Source organism: Tursiops truncatus, chromosome 7 (genome assembly GCF_011762595.2).
Source record: "Tursiops truncatus isolate mTurTru1 chromosome 7, mTurTru1.mat.Y, whole genome shotgun sequence".
In the NCBI taxonomy this organism is placed as follows: domain Eukaryota; kingdom Metazoa; phylum Chordata; class Mammalia; order Artiodactyla; family Delphinidae; genus Tursiops; species Tursiops truncatus.
Window position 1 is genome coordinate 24,162,437 of NC_047040.1, and position 19,221 is coordinate 24,181,657.

General features: G+C 37.6%; 1 long non-coding RNA gene across 1 annotated transcript in view; it reads left to right on the top strand.

The window, feature by feature from the left end:
* The first annotated feature begins 3,960 nt into the window (after positions 1-3,960).
* The window catches only part of LOC141279061 (uncharacterized), a 43,379-nt gene continuing 28,118 nt past the window's right edge, over positions 3,961-19,221 (top strand). The window contains exon 1 of the long non-coding RNA XR_012332811.1: positions 3,961-4,019. This is a non-coding gene — a long non-coding RNA (uncharacterized lncRNA). The remainder of the gene's footprint in view (positions 4,020-19,221) is intronic.

Here is a 19,221-nt window from a genome sequence, read left to right on the forward strand (position 1 = left end):
AAGTGATTGATAATACATTAAACATGATGTATATGAAGCTGTGTCTATTCACCTGTCTGTATATGTTGGATAGATTATTTTCTCCTCCATCTCCTGGGACCAGGAGAAAGCCCCAAAGACCCTTTGGTAGTGCTCATAAAGGCGGAGGAAGAGATGCCAACTTTTTTAACATAAAACTGTCCCAGGATCTTGGCAACATCAAGGGTCTAAATGCCCTGTGGGTCTTTTGACCTAAAAAGCCCAAGTTCAATTCAAGTGCAACTAAAAGGAGCTGAATGCCTAAGTCAGTGTGAGGCTGAGAGAAAGATGAGTGGGCCTGAGGTGGATGGTAAAGCAGTGCAGAATTACAGGTAGGAAACTACACAGTGCATTGCCCCGAAGAGAGTACTAAGCATCAGTAACGTCACACAATTTCTTGAAATATTTCCTTATTTCCTGACAGATTTTTAAAGTATGTATAGTTACATCACAAACTATTTTCAAAAATAAAAAATTTTCTGAAATATAATATACATATTTTTGTATGTTGATGAAAAATCATATATTTATTATCTGAAAACTTAAAATAAGCAGAATGATTATATTTATGCACTTTAATTAGTTCCTTAATTATATCTGTCCCTAGTAGAATGGACAGGATGCATAAGTTTTCATGCATCTAGAATATTGCAGCTTGTGGTACACCCTGCGGCCACCAGGCATAGCAGTCATCTCCCCATGACTCTGGGTGAGACATTATCTGTTCCTAAACATTTGTGTCCTAAGACCCTGCATACAGTCCTTGAAAGGAAAGCATTATGTTGAGTCTGGAATAATTTGGGAAAAGAGAGACCAGTTATTACTGGCTGTCTTTTGGATTTTTTTATGTATTAAAATAACTCTTTTTACTCCACATGATGTCACATACTACTAGATGAAACCATAACTGTAGATGGAAGTACAAAGTAGAAATCTTCCAAACTCATCCCAACTCTGACTGAGTCTCAACTGGATTCAGATACTCGTCCCACTACTTATTTGTGCAAGTAATTAGTGCCTCAGTTTTCTCATCTATAAAATGGAATTTCTGTGAAAACTGTTGTGAGGTCTAAATAAATGTAAAACATTTAGAGCCAGGCAGAGAGGAAAAGTACTATCAATTACTTTTATATTATTTAGAAAACTTTTTCCCTCCAATTCATTGTTGAGATCAAAGACATTGTCCTATAGTTTCAGAGGTGTTCTTAAATATCTTCAGACATCCGTTGTGATTATATCACAATTTATTCAGTGTATTGTTGAAGGACATTTGGGTTGCTTCCAGGTTTCATCGTTTATAAATAGAACTGCTGTGAACATTCTTGTTTATGTCTTTTGGTAGAATGTCCATTCATTTGTCTTGAATAGAAACTCAGGAGTTAAATTGCAGGGTTAAGGGGTAATATGTTTGTGAAACTTTATTGAGCGCTTGAATTCTTAAACGTCATGTCGTCATCATCATCACCACCACCAACAACAACATCATTACCATCATTGCTAACAATTTTAGCTGGTCTGTTTTGCCAATGAGTTATTTATTTCCCCCTCTGTTTTCTAAGGCACACTTTCCTAAGTCAGAGAGATATCATGTATGTGTGTGATTTCAACACTTTCTCCTCTCAGTCCGTAACCTACTGGACCAGAGGTCACATCAGATTCAAGCTGGGATGTCCATATTCTGTTTCCAGAAGCTGGAGTTGGGACTAAGAGAGAGCTGTTCACTCTCTGTGGATCTGGAACATGGAAACTTGCAAATGCAAGACAGACGTTACACCAAATAATTAGAGAGGCAAAGGCAGTCAAGGTTTAGAGAGAGAAGAATCAACCAGTTGTAGTAAAAGAAAGACATACTTCTTGGATTCCTGAGAATTTTCCATTTTCTCATTCAAGTCTCTAATTGAGATTAGTTTTTATTCTATATGTGGATAGTCTGAAGCACTTCTGTGTTCGCTGAATAGAATGTCCCTTTTTCTACAAGCTTGCTAGAGGGAGTGTTTGATACCAGTAATCGAGTGTTTTCCTAATATCATTTTGTACTGTATCATTCCTGGGTTTAGCTGTGCCAATAATTTGGAAAATTATTTCTATTGGATCAACTTGTATTCCTCCAATATACAAGCATACATAGCAAATGGGACAGTCAATAAATAATAGAAAGGTAATAAATATTCTGATATCAGCAGTGCTGAAGCAAAATATTCTCCTTACAATGTCACTAACATCATGGTTTTATAGATAACAGAAGAAGGCTTTATTTTATTCAGAAGGCCTCGTGCTCTGATGTCTTCAGCTAGAAAGGTAACTCTTGTGAGTTCTAAAGGTCTCTTTCTTTTCTCAGTGGGTTTTACCATCCTGTCCCTTTGCACCAATACCCCTCCATCCACACATATAGTTCTGATTCTGTAGCTGGGAACTTATGTGTGCTTTATTACACATACCCAGAGTCAGGGTATTTCTTCCCAAGATACATAGATGTTTACATGTCTCTTAACAGAAATTCAAGCAAGAGTGTCCCTTTGCAGTTTGTTCTGTTGGTCCATCACTCCCATGAGTTAGAGCTCTCAGAAGTAATAAGTAATTGGAGCCTGTGCTTTAAGAGTAGTGTTTTGGAGAGATGCTGTTGGAGGTCAGGGTGCCTGACATGGAGAGCTGGTGGAAAAGTTATATAATTTAACTCTTCATCTACCTTCTACCTTCACTGGTCCACTGACCTGACTTGAAAAATAAATTTTAATGCCTACAGATACTATCTAACTCAGCCTTGAAGAAGCTAAAGGAAGCCTCTTATTATTTTGTTTTTTCCCCCACCGTAGTCTACTTCTAATTGTATACAGTGGCCTGAGGGGTGGGTACAGGGGTGGGGGGGTAAGGGGTTCGTAGTTCTACCAGACAGATTGAACAGATGAATTGAACAAGTTAGCATCTTTCACCCTCATCTCCTTGTTTATCCTAATCTTTTCCTTCACCATAAATTAAATGTTTTACTTTTATGAGAATTTGTTCCAGAGCTCGAACAACTAGACACCTATGGAAGGTTTGGTATCAGAGGATCTAAATTTCAGGATGGATGTGAAAAGTCACATTGGAACTCTCAGGTTCAAGGAAATGTCTTGAAAGTCCTTCTTTATCGTGTCCTCACCTGTTGCTTCTCTCCACCCTGGGAAAGTGTCAACCTCAACCCAACTCCTGTCTTCTTTCACTTCCTAATCTCACCTTTAGTCTCTAGTTTCCTGAAATATGATGATGAATCTTCCACAGCCCCTGAGTTCCTGTGTCTCAAAATATTCAGCTACTAGTAGATCAGCTAAGACCAAATGGCTGCATGCAAGATCGGTGCTCCAGGTGGATTATAAACAGGCAGACAGTCTGTTTGTTGTTGTTTGTTTGGTTTGTTTTTGTGTTTATTTTTTTGGCAAGGCTTATTACAAGTACAAGACTTTTGAGTATCACAAAAGTTTATAACTTAATATCATTCTTAGGAAGAATTATACCTACGTTGCTGACCCTTAAGAAAACAGAAGAGAATACCATCTGTATGTCAGCATTAAAGATTAAAAACTTTGTACTAGGGGCTTCCATGGTGGCGCAGTGGTTGAGAGTCCGCCTGCCGATGCAGGGGACACGGGTTTGTGCCCCGGTCCGGGAAGATCCCACATGCTGCGGAGCAGCTGGGCCCGTGAGCCATGGCCGCTGAGCCTGCGTGTCCGGAGCCTGTGCTCCGCAACGGGAGAGGCCACAACAGTGAGAGGCCCATGTACCGCAAAAAAAACCCCAAAAAACTTTGTACTAGGCAGTACAAGTGGGTAATTTAATTCTCTCAGAATGTTTATGTCTGGTTTTCTTATTGCCCAATTTCAAAAGGATGCTGTTTTAAAAATGAATATATAGAAGTTTCTTGATTTCCCTTTACAGTAAGTGATTTCCCTTTACCGTAAGATGAACATTTGATGAAAAGAAATGGGATTTTCTGAAGTACATCTGACACAATTTGCTTCCAACTGGTAGGTATAAATTAATGTAACAAAAGGCAATAGTTTTTTAAGTCTTACCTAAAATTGAGGTATCTAACCTTGTTTCTTTTTAGAGACTGAGAGAATATCTACTGAAGGTAATGAAAACAGAGTTACTGTGTTCCCTCGCGGCATCATTCTTGGAGCCTTGACATTTGAATTCCCAAGTTAGCTTTTATTTTTAACAGTTGTTGAAAATATACATTTTTAAATGCCAACAACTTAGAAGTAGTTTCCCTTTCCCTAGCAATATACTGGTGGCATTCAGTCACATGGTTCTTCCTTCCTGTTAACCTAACATGATTGGAATTGTTGTATATTGGGAAAAAAGAATTCCACGGTTTCTAATGGGTTAGGCCACTAAATGATTCAATCAAGAATATGTGTGCGGGCTTCCCTGGTGGCGCAGTGGTTGAGAGTCTGCCTGCTGTTGCAGGGGACATGGGTTTGTGCCCCGGTCCAGGAGGATCCCACATGCCGCGGAGCGGCTGGGCCCATGAGCCATGGCCGCTGAGCCTGCGCATCTGGAGCCTGTGCTCCACAACGGGAGAGGCCACAGCAGTGAGAGGCCCGCGTACCGCAGAAAAAGAAACAAGGTACTTTAAGGACATAGGTACTTTAAGGAAGCTAATTTATTGTTCAGTCTCTAAGGAGGAAGGTATAAAAGTGAAAAGCTTTCACTGTGAGCTTGCTGAGAGTTCAGATGTAAATTATTTCACATGACAGAGGTTCATAAAACTGTAGATGGTATAGAACAAAAATCAGTGAAGAAAAAATTGAATTAAATGAAGACCAGTGGCAGCACATTAAATTGTATTAGGATTAACAAGAGGGTTTTCCTATGGTTTAATAAAGTACTTTCCAAGTTTCTATGACCTCCTGGATGTACTTGTACAGTAAGTGCAGAACAGGCATGGGAATGTGGCAGTCCTTCATATTTGCATTAATGCCAAAGACTCTTAGAAGTTAATGAGAAGGAAATGTTTGAAAAGATTTCAAGGTTATTCTCATATATTTATGAGAATATTTATGTATAAGGTTATTTATTTAGCATGGGACTGTATCTTAACAACCACAAGACAAGAATACAGATTACCTTGATTGATTTTTTTTCACTTGATTTTTTTTCACTTTTCAGGCTACCATTAGTCTTTCTTTTTATTTGTACCATGTCAGAGTTTCCATGAATACAGCATCTTTTTTTACCCCATAGTTTTATTTTCTTTTAAGTTGGAAGTAAATGGAAATATATATTTTTTTCCTCTCTGGGTTTCCACTAGGTGACAAAACCTTGGATAATGAGGATAAAAATGAACAAATACTATAATTGTCCTTAAGAACAATATGAGACATGGAAAAGAATGTTCATGGCAGCACTGTCGGTAATATAAAAACTGGAAACAGCCCCAATACTCATTAATATGTGAATGAATAAATAAATAGTGGTACATTCATTTTACTATATAAAAGTGAAAACCACTTAATACACAGCAACTTTGTACATCAATCTTAGTATCATTGGGTTGAGTCCTAAAGCAAGTACCAGAAGGTTCCCTTTTTCAGAAGCCACTTTTTAAGGATTGTAAAAACTTTAAAGAGCCGAGATTCCTGATGCCATCATTTAGCTGCTACGCTAGCCCTAGATACCTAGGTTTGACTTCCTGATTGTGAGATAAATAACACCCTCCTTTTTCTATAGTCCCTATACTTACTATTATTAATTTTTGGTATTTACAAGTAAACACATTCCTATTTGATACTTTTTTTATAGTTTTCTTTCAATGTTATGAATTTTTCAATTTGATTAAATAATGATTTTTATTTATTTATTTATTTATTTATTTTTGGCCAATGGTCTTTGTTGCTGCACGTGGGCTTTCTCTAGTTGCAGTGAGCAGGTGCCACTCTTCATTGTGGTGCGTGGGCTTTGCATTGCCGTGGCTTCTCTTGTTGTGGAGAACAGGCTCTAGGGGCACGGGCCACAGTAGTTGTGGCTCGCGGGCTCTAGAGCACAGGCTCAGTAGCTGTGGTGCACAGGCTTGGTTGCTCCATAGCATGTGGGATCTTCCCAGACCAGGGCTTGAGCCCGTGGCCCCTGCATTGGCAGGCGGATTCTCAACCACTGTGCCACCAGGGAAGCCCCTAAATAATGATTTTTAAATTGTCAAAAGTAAACTATGTCCTGTCAGTATAGACCAGGGCCAGTGAGAATGGTCTGCAGGGCCAGCTAGTGTCCCTGGGGACACTCATTTGAGAAACTCAACAATAACCAAGTGTACGTACAGAGCAGAGGAGGTTCAATGAACTATAATGGATTGTTATAGTATCTCCATTGAACTGAGAGCCTCTAAAGTCATAAACTCTATTAAAGCCACCCAAAGAGGGTTTCTAAACTGTTCATCTCTCCTAAAATTCCAACATAAGTAGACCTCTTAAGTCAGTGACCATACTACTACCCTGGAGGCCTATCAGGATGAAGCCCCTCTGTGCTTGAGAATTGGATTTGTTCACTATGGTCAAACAGAATAAATTGAACTCTTTTTGTATAATTCCAAGGATGTACCTTTAGATCTTTTCCAGAGATCTTAGGGTACATATTAAAATGAGTTGTAGCTGAAAACTACTTGCTACCCAGCTCCCCTTTCCAAATTAAACATTTATTCTCAGCTGGATGCTTGGGTTTCCTTATTATATTTGATTTTGTTTAAATATCTACAAAGACAAGCATTTTTGGAATTCTTTAACATCAGTGGATTAATTGCTTGCTGTATTGTTTCCTTTGTAATTCTTATTTTTTTTTTTTTTTTTGCGGTACGCGGGCCTCTCACTGCTGTGGCCTCTCCTGTTGCGGAGTACAGGCTCCGGATGCGCAGGCTCAGCGGCCATGGCTCACGGGCCCAGCCGCTCCGCGGTATGTGGGATCTTCCCGGACCGGGGCACGAACCCGTGTCCCCTGCATCGGCAGGCGGACTCTCAACCACTGCACCACCAGGGAAGCCCTCTTTTTTTTTTATGGTATTTAATAATGAAGTGTTTTACTTCATATTTCCTGCGTATCAGATCTCTATAGCTCCCTTCCCTCAAGTTGCAATTTTTAAAAAAAAAAAAATTCAGGGCAAAGGCTGATTCTGTGATTACAGATATCCTGGAAAGAAAAAAGAGAGGAAATTAAAAAAGGGATGATCAAAATTGATATAGAATAATAAGATGATTTCTTCCTGGAACAAGATTTTTATTAAAAAATTGAAAATATCTTGCTGTCATATAGTATCAGTCCTGATAGTTAATTTCTGGCTGGAAGAATTCTGGTTCTCATTGTGGTGCTTCCACATTGTTTCACATTGTTTTGTGTCATCTGATTACCTTATCAGTGAAAACTACCATTTAGGTAACTCAGGGAATCTGAACAAGATGGCTGATGGGAAGATTCACAAAGGCCTACTGTCTTTTATTATTTTCTTTCTTCTTTCTTCCCCTCGTTACCCCAGATCTCTTCAAGTTCAACTTTTATGATGAATTAGACACTCTGAAGCCAGAGTTTACATCTCCTTAATCATGAAAAAGTCATGAAAGTTCTTGTTTGTTGACAAAATTTAAACCATGTGTAATTTGTTGAACTGTATGAACTCCAGCTACCATTTAGTGATGCTCATTGTGTGTCAGACACTGTGCTTAGCACGTTACCTATACTGTCTCTCATAGTTTTATATACACCTTTGTGAGGTCAATACTGTTCTCTCCATCAGTAAAGATAGGACACTGGTGCTTAAGAATGTTATGTAACTCGATCAAAATCAAACAGCTGGCAGTGGATAGACTGCCTAAGATTTGGATCCAGGTTACCTTAACCTAATTCCTTTGCTTAAAATAATTAAACACTTAACTCCTTTTACTCCATTTGTAGAATTAGAATCTTCAAATGGGAAGAAACCTTAAAGACTTTCTTATTTAACCTAATGCATAACTTCTCTGCATATCTCTTAGCTCTTCTTGAACCCACTAAATGATGGGAACCTCATTCCATCCTGAGGCAGCTTCTTCCATTTTCAGAAAGTTCTACAGAGAATTACAGTTATTTAAAACTTGCCTCTTTCTGTACTGCTGTGGATAGGGCCCTGGTTCTCTTCACATGTGTCGTATGTAATCACTCAGTCCCTTGTAGAGAGGTAGCGTGGTGTAGTAGCTAAGCCTCATCTGTAGAATGAGGATGACAGTCATAATAGTGCAAGTGACCTTAAAATGGTGGTGTGGGTTAAATGAAGTAATACATGTAAAATGCCTGGTAATTAGTAACTTATAAAAAGTGTTGAGTTTATTCCATCAAAGCCCAAGCATTCCTTTAAGACCTTGGGGATTTCCCTCACCACCTCTTTCTGAAACCATAAAAATCAAATTTCAGCAAAGTGATAATTGGTTCTAAATATCGAGCCGATTTTAAGCCAGGCCTCCACCTCTGTCTTAACTTTAAACTTTGACCTCATTTGAACTCCAACATTTGTGTTCAATTTATTCTTACTTGCAGTCTATTCAGATTAACGCCTTGTTTGGATGGCCACCAGCACTGGTCCAAGCTTTGACAAGTTTTGATTTGTCTCCGTCAGCTCTAAGTGCTGCAGTCTTAAAACAAGTGTTTCCAGAATCTGAGGGCCCTAATAGTGTACTCGGACCTCACTTCCCTGGGGTACCTGTTGTGGGGCCGGAGAGGCTGGACACCTTTCAGATGATGGCCTCACAAATGTTTGAGGATAGTTATTATATCCCCTCTTTAGACTAAATGGCACTAGTCCCATCAATCAGTTCTTACATGACATAATCCGTCAACCATGTGTATTTTGTCAATGTCTGCCCAAATTTTGGAGTCCAGAACTAGGCAAAATATTCCAAGTGTGGTCTGATCTTGGTGAAGTACTGCTCTTACCATCTGTGTTTAAGCAACCTAATCTTTTGAATTAAAGTGAAAGAAAGGTTGGACTATTCACAATCATTTTTTAGTAAAACTTAAAAATAGTGTGATGTGTGAGTGTGTGTTTGCGTGGATAGTTATGTGTATGTGTGTTTGTGTTTGCACCCAAGCAGAATGTAAAATAGAGTGGTTAATTCTTTCAGGTAATTCATTTTTCTCCTGTTGTAGAACTTCAGAAAAAAAGTTGTTTTGATTCAGTAACCCTTAACTATTCTTTGATGTTGTTTGAAGAAACCATGGTTGAAGGGATTTTTTTTAGTGTATTCTGTTTTGTCTGTTCTTATTTATAGATGTGCCTTTACTTGAACTAAAACGCCACAAGATAAGGCTAAGAGGAAACAGTTTGGTTTTAAAATTTATCTTTCCATTTAAATGAAAATTTAAACTAGAAGTGTGGATTAAGAAGTCATTAAACAAGTTAACTAAATTGAGGGAAGTAAATATCAGTTTACTATCATGAAGATCAATTCAACTAATTCATTTTCAGTGTCACCACAGTTCCTGATCATTTTCTCATGCTCTCCATCTGGTGTGTATGTGTGAGGAATTTTAGACCTTAACACAAATGTTGTCACTTAGTCTCTTAGGATTCCTTTTCCCAAATGCTAGTATTAAAGAATGCAGCCTCTCTGTTTTTCTTCTCTTGGCTGCTTCTAAAAACAATTCATTCGTTAAATTTTTGGCAGTGCAAGGAGCCAACACAAGTTAGCTTATGTGGAAAAAATAGGGGGACAGACTTGAGGGAGAGGAGAGGTCACAGAAAGGATAGGAACCAGGGCATCTCCTAGAATCTCAGCAGTAGAAAATTGTAGCTTTTCCTCCAGAGTTAAGTTTCCCAACCATTGATTGAACCAGTTCATGGTAAAATAAATCTCAGAAACTCTAGAATTAAAAAAAAGTTCAAATTATTTTTGCACTTTATATGATAAGCAAATGGTTTAAGTAAGAAGTATTTTATTTTGAGGTCAGTGTATTAGTTGTCGTAGTCTCAGTGACTATGAAGAAATCTTTAAAATTCAGTAAGTGTATGTCTCTCATATGTGATAGTCTGAGCCAAGCATTCTAATAAGCAGCCGTGCTCTGCTCCACAGTCATTCTATTTTTACTCCTCCACCCCCTAACGCTTTATTATTTTCTATAAGTTACAACATCAAAAATAGACAAAAATAGCATTCGTGATTGATATTTTAAAATCTGAAATTTTGTTTTAGAACATAAATAGATCCTTATTTTTCTTGAGATTTGATTTTAAATAATAAAATAAAAATGGTTTTTAAATGTGGATAGCTGTTCTTCCCAATAAATAAAAGCTACACATAATCATTCTTATATTATCTCATTACATTAAGTTTCTAGAGTTCTAGAAACATTTGCATATGCTAGGTAAGAGTCTGAATCAGATAAATGTAACATAATTGAGTTGCCACTTATGTGGTTCCCACTTCCTTACCCCTCCTTCACTATTCAGCCTCTATCATTCATAAACCTTGCTCTCACAGGGGTTATCAAGGATTTCAGTGTTGCAAAAATCTAATGGACGTTAAATTTTTCGTATAACTAAATGTCTTAGCAGAGTTGACTACTCCATCCTTTTTAAATCACTGTCTGTCTTCGCATCCTTGATGTTGCACTATCCAGGATGTTGCCTCCCTACTTGGGTACTCCTCGTCAGTCTTCTTTATAAACTCCTCTTTCTTTGCCCATCCTCTAAATATTGGACTTTTTCAAGGCTCAATCTAGAGTCCTCTGCTTTTCTCATTGTGTGTGCTCACTGGCTTTAAATACCATCATTATATCTGTGACTCCCAAAACTCATACCTTGGATTCTGATCTCTCTTCTTAGCTCCAGATATATTTCTAATGGTCCACTCTGAATTCTCACAGACATATCGAACTCATTGTCTGTCAAAAAACTTCTCCAGTGTTTTTCGTTTTAGTAAATAACACCTGCATTGATTTAGTTGTACAGGACAAGAACTTCATACATTCATTCAACAAATAATTTTTAAGCATTTTGTGCCAGGTATTATTCTAGGTGTTGGACATTCAACGAAAGATAAACTTTACCTCTTCATTTTTCTTATCCTCCATTTGCAAAATCCATCATTAAATCCTGTTCAGTCCACTGCCAAAACTTTCTCAAATATATCCAGTTCTCTCTATCCCCACTGACCCCACCATAGTCCAAGTCACTCTGTGGACTTGCCTATTGCACTTACCAAAGTAAATTCTTCCCTGGAAAACAGCAGTAGCCTCCTATGTGTTATTCATCCTTCCATCCTTGCCACTCCATTAGCCAGTTCTACATAGAAGTTATAATAATCATTGACAATGCAAATCACATCATTCCACTGCTTAATGGTTCCAAGTATACTCAGAATAAAAGTTCATTTACTTACTAGGGACAATAAAGATCTTCTACTGCCTAACTCTCTAAGTGCAAGTTTCATCTGGATACCACACTCTAGCCCCAGTGGTATTGTTTTGTTACCCAATTGTGCCAACCTCTTTTCCATTTCCTTTTTCCAGAGCCTCCAAATTTCCATCATTCTCATCTCATCTTAAATATTTATTTTTTTCAGAGATATCTTACTTGCAATTTATTTTTTATTTTATTATTTAATTAATTTATTTAAACATCTTTATTGGAGTATAATTGCTTTACAATGGTGTGTTAGTTTCTGCTTTATAACAAAGTGAATCAGCTATACATAGAGGAAATCAAAATATACCTAGAAACAAATGACAATGAAAACATGACGACCCAAAACCTATGGGATGCAGCAAAAGCAGTTCTAAGAGGGAAGTTTATAGCAATACAATCCTACCTCAAGAAACATCTCAGATAAACAACCTAACCTTACACCTAAAGCAATTAGAGAAAGAAGAACAAAAAATCCCCCAAAGTTAGCAAAAGGAAAGAAATCATAAAGATCAAATCAGAAACAAATGAAAAAGAAATGAAGGAAACAATAGCAAAGATCAATAAAACTAAAAGCTGGTTCTTTGAGAAGATAAACAAAATTGATAAACTATTAGCCAGACTCATCAAGAGATATCTTTTTTTTTTTTTTTTTGCGGTACGCGGGCCTCTCACTCTGCGGCCTCTCCCTTTGCGGAGCACAGGCTCCGGACGTGCAGACTCAGCGGCCATGGCTCACGGACCTAGCCGCTCCGCGGCATGTGGGATCTTCCTGGACTGGGGCATGAACCCGTGTCCCTTGCATCGGCAGGCGTACTCTCAACCACTGCACCACCAGGGAAGCCCTGAGACATCTTATTTGACTTCCAATTTAGGTTATGTTCTTATTGTACCTTACTCATTTTCTTCATAGTGCTCATAAGAGTTTATAATTATATATTTATTCCTTTTTTTTCTTCCTCACCAACTAAACTATAAAATCCATGAGAGTATCTTTGTTTTGTTCATTTTAGGCCCCAAATTTACCACAATACTTGATATATAGAAGTCATTCACTCTGTATTTGTTGATAAATGAATGAATTATCTTAAGTAGATGGGCAAAAATACCAAATTTTCTACAACCTTCAAAAAAGAGGTTGTGTTTCAACATTCATGTTTCCTGTTTTTAATACACAATCCATCATGAATATGTTAATTAATATATGGCTAAGAATAAAAACAATTCAAAAAGCGTAAAATGGTCAATATGACCATGGCGAGGAACTAATGAACCGACCAGGTGAAGATCTGTGGACATGGTATCAGACCTCCACATAAGCCACACAGGCTCACTTGACAATTCTTGAACTTTTTTTCAGTTACTACAGCAGGTATGTGAGTCCTAACTCCCTTTCCGTTTTCCATCCATAGAAGTTTTTAAGTTGATTTGCTTACATTTTTCGGTTATATAATTATGTGTTCTGAAATAATTTTTCTTTCTTTCCAATTTTTATAATTCTCCATTACCGCACCCATAATTTCCGATTCATGAGAGTATTGACTTTCTTGAACAGCTGAACTTGAAGTCTTTAGAGATTCTATGGTTAAACCAATTCCTTTAGGACATACTTCAGAACCAGTTTTTCAACTACTTAATTAGAATTTTTAATATAAAATCACATTGACCAAGTTTCCACTCTTTCTTTAGTATATGTTGACACTAGTACAGTATAAAACTAGTAGGAAAGCACAATTTCTGTTTAGAAATTATGCTTTATGTAGATTCAATTTTTGATTTTCAGATGGTCCATCTGAGTTTCATTGGCATTTTATATTTATACTTTGCTTACAAACACAAAGATAGTTTCTTGGTGGAAGGGAGAGAAGTGGCAAAGAAAACTAACTTGTGAATTTTCAGGTAAAATTTTTTTCCATTCTGGAAAAAGAAAAAAAAGAAAGTAAATGGGAGCAAACGTACAGTAACTGACTGTATGTCTTTAAATTAGAGGTTAAGAAAATCTCTCTTGGATAATGAGAAAAGGAATGGAAGTATTTAAGGAAGACTGTCAATTTTTAAGAATTCTCTCTCTCTCTCTCTCTCTCTCTCTCTCTCTCTCTCACACACACACACACACACACACACACACACACACACACACAGACACACTTTGTGCTCAGGTGTCATGTTTCTTGATGTAGGTGTGGCTGAAGTGATAAGTCAACAGCTCTAGCTTCCATTACTGCTTAACTAAATGGGCAATCTTTTCAGGTATCAATCTGCTATTAGCAGAACTTTTCTTTTCATGAAGGAAACATGTGCTTGAAATGATTAACCCTGTGTTTAAGTACTGTTTGCCAATGTGATCTAAGTGCCATTGTAGTTTCCTAGCTGTTCACAGTTCTGTCATTTTAGACCTGGCCTTACACTTACTTCCACGTACCTGGCACTTCTGCAAAACCATGAACATAGTTTTCATATTTACCTTTTTATTAAACTATAAAAACTTAAGGGTAGTGATCATGTTAATCTCATTTTTTTTGTATCTTCTACAAAGGCTTCACATGATGTCTTGTATGCAGTACAAACACAATAACATTTTTTATTTGCATTTTTATGTATGTGTCTTGTCTCTGGAACTTCGTGGCAGCAAGGGCAGTGACTTATGTCTGTTAGAAATTTATCTAATTGGATTGTTCATTTTTTTTTGATATTGAGCTCCATGAGCTATTTGTATATTTTGGAGATTAATTCTTTGTCCATTGTTTCATTTGCAAATATTTTCTCCCATTCTGAGGGTTGTCTTTTTGTCTTGTTTATGGTTTCCTTTGCTGTACAAAAGCTTTTAAGTTTCATTAGGTCCCATTTGTTTGTTTTTATTTTCATTACTCTAGGAGGTGGGTCAAAAAATATCTTGCTGTGGTTTATGTCAAAGAGTGTTTTTCCCATGTTTTCCTCTAAGAGTTTCATAGTGTCTGGCCTTCCATTTAGGTCTTTAATCCATTTGTAGTTTATTTTTGTATATGGTGTTAGGTAGTGTTCTAATTTCATTCTTTTACATGTAGCTGTCCAGTTTTCCCAGCACCACTTATTGGAGAGGCTGTCTTCTCTCCATTGTATGTTCTTGCCTCCTTTGTTGTAAATTACGTGATGATAGGTGCGTGGGTCTATCTCTAGGCTTTCTATCCTGTACCATTGATCTATATTTCTGTTTTTGTGCCAGTACCATACTGTCTTGATTACTGTAGCTTTGTAGTATAGTTTGAAGTTGGGGAGCCTGATTCCTCCAGCTCCATTTTTCTTTTTCAAGATTGACTTGGCTATTCACAGTCTTTTGTGTTTCTGTATGAATTGTAAAATTTTTTGTTCTAAATCTGTGAAGAATGACATTGCTAGTTTGATAGAGATTGCATTGAATCTGTAGATTGCTTTGGGTAGTGTAGTCATTTTCACAACATTGATTCTTCCAATTCAAGAACATGGTATAGTTCTCCATCTGTTTATGTCATCTTTGATTTCTTTCACCAGTGTTTTATAGTTTTCTGAGTACAGATCTTTTGCCTCCTTAGGTTGGTTTATTCCTAGGTATTTTATTCTTTTTGTTGCGATGGTGAATGGGATTGTTTCCTTAATTTCTCTTTCTGATTTTTCATTGTTACTGTATAGGAATGCCAGAGATTTCTGTGCATTAATTTTGTATCCTGCAACCTTACCAAATTCATTGATTAGTTCTATTAGTTTTCTGGTGGCATCTTTAGGATTTTCTATGCATAGTATCATGTCATCTGCAAACAGTGACAGTTTTACTTTTTTTCCAATTTGGATTCCTTTTATTTCTTTTTCTTCTCTGATTGCCATGGCTAGGACTTCAGAAACTATGTTGAATAAGAGTGGCAAAAGTGGACATTCTTGTCTTGTTCCTGATCCTAGTGGAAATGCTTTCAGTTTTTCACCATTGAGTATGATGTTTGCTGTGGGTTTGTCATATATGGCCTTTATTATGTTTAGGTAGATTCCCTCTGTGCCCATTTTCTGAAGAGTTTTTATCTTAAATGGTGTTGGATTTTGTCAGAAGCTTTTTCTGCATCTATTGAGATGATCATATGGTTTTTATTCCTTAATATGTTAATGTGGTATATCACATTGATGAATTTGCGTATATTGAAGAATCCTTGCATTGGGCAGAAGACCTAAATAGACATTTCACCAAAGAAGACATACAGATGGCCAAGAGGCACATGAAAAGATGCTCAACATCACTAATTATTAAAGAAATGCAAATAAAAACTACAATAAGGTATCACCTCACACCAGTCAGAATGGCCATCATCAAAAAATCTAGAAACAATAAATGCTGGAAAGGGTGTGGTGAAAAGGGAACCTTCCTGCTCTGTTGGTGGGAATGTAAATTCATATAACCACTATGGAAAACAGTATGGAGGTTCCTTACAAAACTAAAAATATAACTACCATATGACCCAGCAATCCCACTACTGCACATATACCCTGAGAAAACCATAATTCAAAAAGAGTCATGTACCACAGTGTTCGTTGCAGCACTATTTACAATAGCCAGGACATGGAAGCAACCTAAATGTCCATTGACAGATGAATGGATAAAGAAGGTGTGACACATATATACATGGAATTTTACTCAGCCATAAAAAGAAACTAAATTGAGTTATTTGTAGTGAGGTGGATGGACCTAGAGTCTGTAATACAGAGTGAAGTAAGTCAGAAAGAGAAAAACAAATACCGTATGCTAACGCATAGTAGCAGCAACATATATACACTACCGAATGTGAAATAGTTAGCTAGTGGGAAGCAGCCGCATAGCACAGGGAGATCAGCTCGGTGCTTTGTGACCACCTAGAGGGGTGGGATAGGGAGGGTGGGAGGGAGGCTTAAGAGGGAGGGATATGGGGATATACGTATGCATAGGCTGATTATGTATGAATAGGCTGATTCACTTTGTTGTACAACACAAACTAACAAAGTATTGTTAAGCAATTATACTCCAATTAAGATCTATAAAAAAAATTAAAAATAAATTTAGAAAATTAAAAAGTAAATTAAAAAAATAAAAAAGGATGTTCTCTGAGCTCAAAAAAAAAAAAAAAAGAAATTTATCTTAAGGTCCCGTTCACCTTTACAAAGTGGTTCCTTTAAGACAAGGAGGGCTTCCATTGTGTATAGTTATTCCCCACTAAAAATACTGTCGTGAATGTTTCTTAACCTCAGGCCTTGCTGCAGAAACTTACTTCCTCTATTTACTGTTGCCCTGGATCTGACCCACTGCAGAAGCTCTCATTCCTTGGCCAGCTGTGCTCTCCTAATTTGCACTTTACCGTCACAGTCCACTTGACCGGGTATTTATCTTTCTCAGCCCGGGCTAGCTTGACTTGTCATGCCTGAGCTGGAACACTCTGGCACCATTTCCATGGCTTTCTCAGTCTTCCCTCCTTGTCAGGGCTTTCCAGGCTGAGAGCTAATTTAGTCTGACTCAGCCCCTGAGTCAACTGCCCCATGTATGCTGGCTGCTAGGGCGTCAATATCCTTGCCTGACTCTGCTTGGTAAAAGGTATTCTCGGTGCTCCCGTTTTCCTTCCAGCCTCACATCACCTTTTGTGATACATTCTAACAATTGTTTATATCAGTGCTATATGTGTAGGAGGCACCCAATACATTTTAGAGACAAAGAACAAATGTTTATAGTAATAGTGTAGATGGTGTTAGGGAAACACCCCCCCTTCAGTTTTCACCACCGAACTGCTTATGATTTCAGTCATTCACCTGTTCTTGAAACCCCTGCATGTTTATGAGATACTTAATCCAGGTGATTTGAGACAAAAGTTTTCTCCTTCCAAACTAACTTACTTGGGTGGAGTTCTAAGTTCAGTGCTAAATTAAACATTAGCTTAATCCTCTAGTAAATAAAATTTTCAGAGGAGTATTTATTTCATATAAGTAATATTTCCTTAACTTGGTATTCTTCTTGATTTATCGTTTTCTTGGGCATATATTTTCCATTAGCTAATCTTTTGCTTTTTTTTTTTTTTTTTTTTCTTTTTTGCGGTACGCGGGCCTCTCACTGTTGTGGCCTCTCCCGTTGCGGAGCACAGGCTCCGGACGTGCAGGCCCAGCAGCCATGGCTCACCGGCCCAGCCGCTCCACGGCATGTGGGATCTTCCTGGACCGGGGCACGAACCCACGTCCCCTACATCAGCAGGCGGACTCTCAACCACTGCACCACCAGGGAAGCCCAATCTTTTGCTTTTTTAATGTTCACCATATCCACTGAGATGCCACTGAGTTTGAGATATTATTTCCTTTGGTTTGGTATCTGTTTATGGCACTGTAGTAGGTATTTGTTACACGATTTTCCATTGCTTCAGTTTTCTTTACCTGAAGCTCATTTTCTGTGTTTACTTAAGGGCAGTCGTTCTTCATATGTGCAAGAGAAGTTGTTCATGTGGAGGGAGACGACACCTAATTTGATTTTGAAGATCCTTTAGGAAGTATGTCCATTGATTTTTTGGGGAACCTACTAAACCAATTAATGCTAATCATACATTGCAGTTATAAAGATGTTAAAGTTTTTCATTTTAAGGAATTTATAACCGAGGGGCAATGACTTATTTAGAGATCTATAATAGGGACTTCCCTGGTGGCGCACTGGTTAAGAATCCACCTGCCAATGCAGGGGACATGGGTTTGAGCCCTGGTCTGGGAAGATCTCACATGCCATGGAACAACAAAGTCCATGAGCCACAGCTACTGAGCCTGCACTCTATAGCCTGCGAGCCAAAACTACTGAGGCCCATGCGCTCTAGGGCCCTCATGCTGCAACTACTGAGCCTGCGTGCTGCACCTACTGAAACCAGCCATGTGCCTAGAGCCTGTGCTCTGCAACAAGAGAAGCCACTGCAGTGAGAAGCCATGCACCACAATGAAGACCTGCAGCCAAAAATAAATAAAATTATATAAAAAAAGATATCTGTAATATATACCATATTAAAATTTTCAGTTTTTTCCAGTATTTTTTTTTTCTGTTCTTGTCCCTTGGAGACAATGCAGTCCTTTAAAAAACATCTTCCTTGACAGTTCTTTGAGGAATATTATATGGAAGTTAATTTGCATCAATGAAAGACTCTAAGCTGAATTACTATTAATGATTTTACCTGCATTTAATTTTTAATTTCCTATAATAGACTTCACTGTTTTCCAGAATTATCAGTCATTAGTATATTCTAAAATTTATAGTAGGATACATAATCCCTATATGTTTTCTCATATGTGTCACTCTGGTAGGGAAAATTTGGGATTTAAAAACCAGCTCTTTTGACTCAAAATCAGCTCATTCCACTTCATCATGAATACTTTGCAATGCCATATTATGCCCTAAAGTAATGTTCCTTAATAATTTTTAGTAATACTTCCTTTCTTAATGCTATGCCAGTTGTGGGCTTTTCTCCCATAAAGATGTACATGTGAACATACACTTAAAACTTTGTATACAATTTTAGGCACATTTTTGGACACTCTGAAGCCCATCCACGAACTCTCCCAGGAGCTCTGCTCTGAATTCATGTAATTAGGATCTTGAGAGCATAAGGTTGAGTGTGACATTAGAAAACTCACTGAGTATTACTTGAATCACAATTCTTCCATATCAGTGCCAAAGAAATGATGCTAAAGGATTGGAGATGGTATTAATTTGAGATTTATAAAACAGGAAAAAAGAAAGGGAATAGTAAAAAGCCACTGTTGATTTATTTGTAAAGAAATGTGACATGGGATATGTTCTAGAGATGATAAAGAACAGAGAA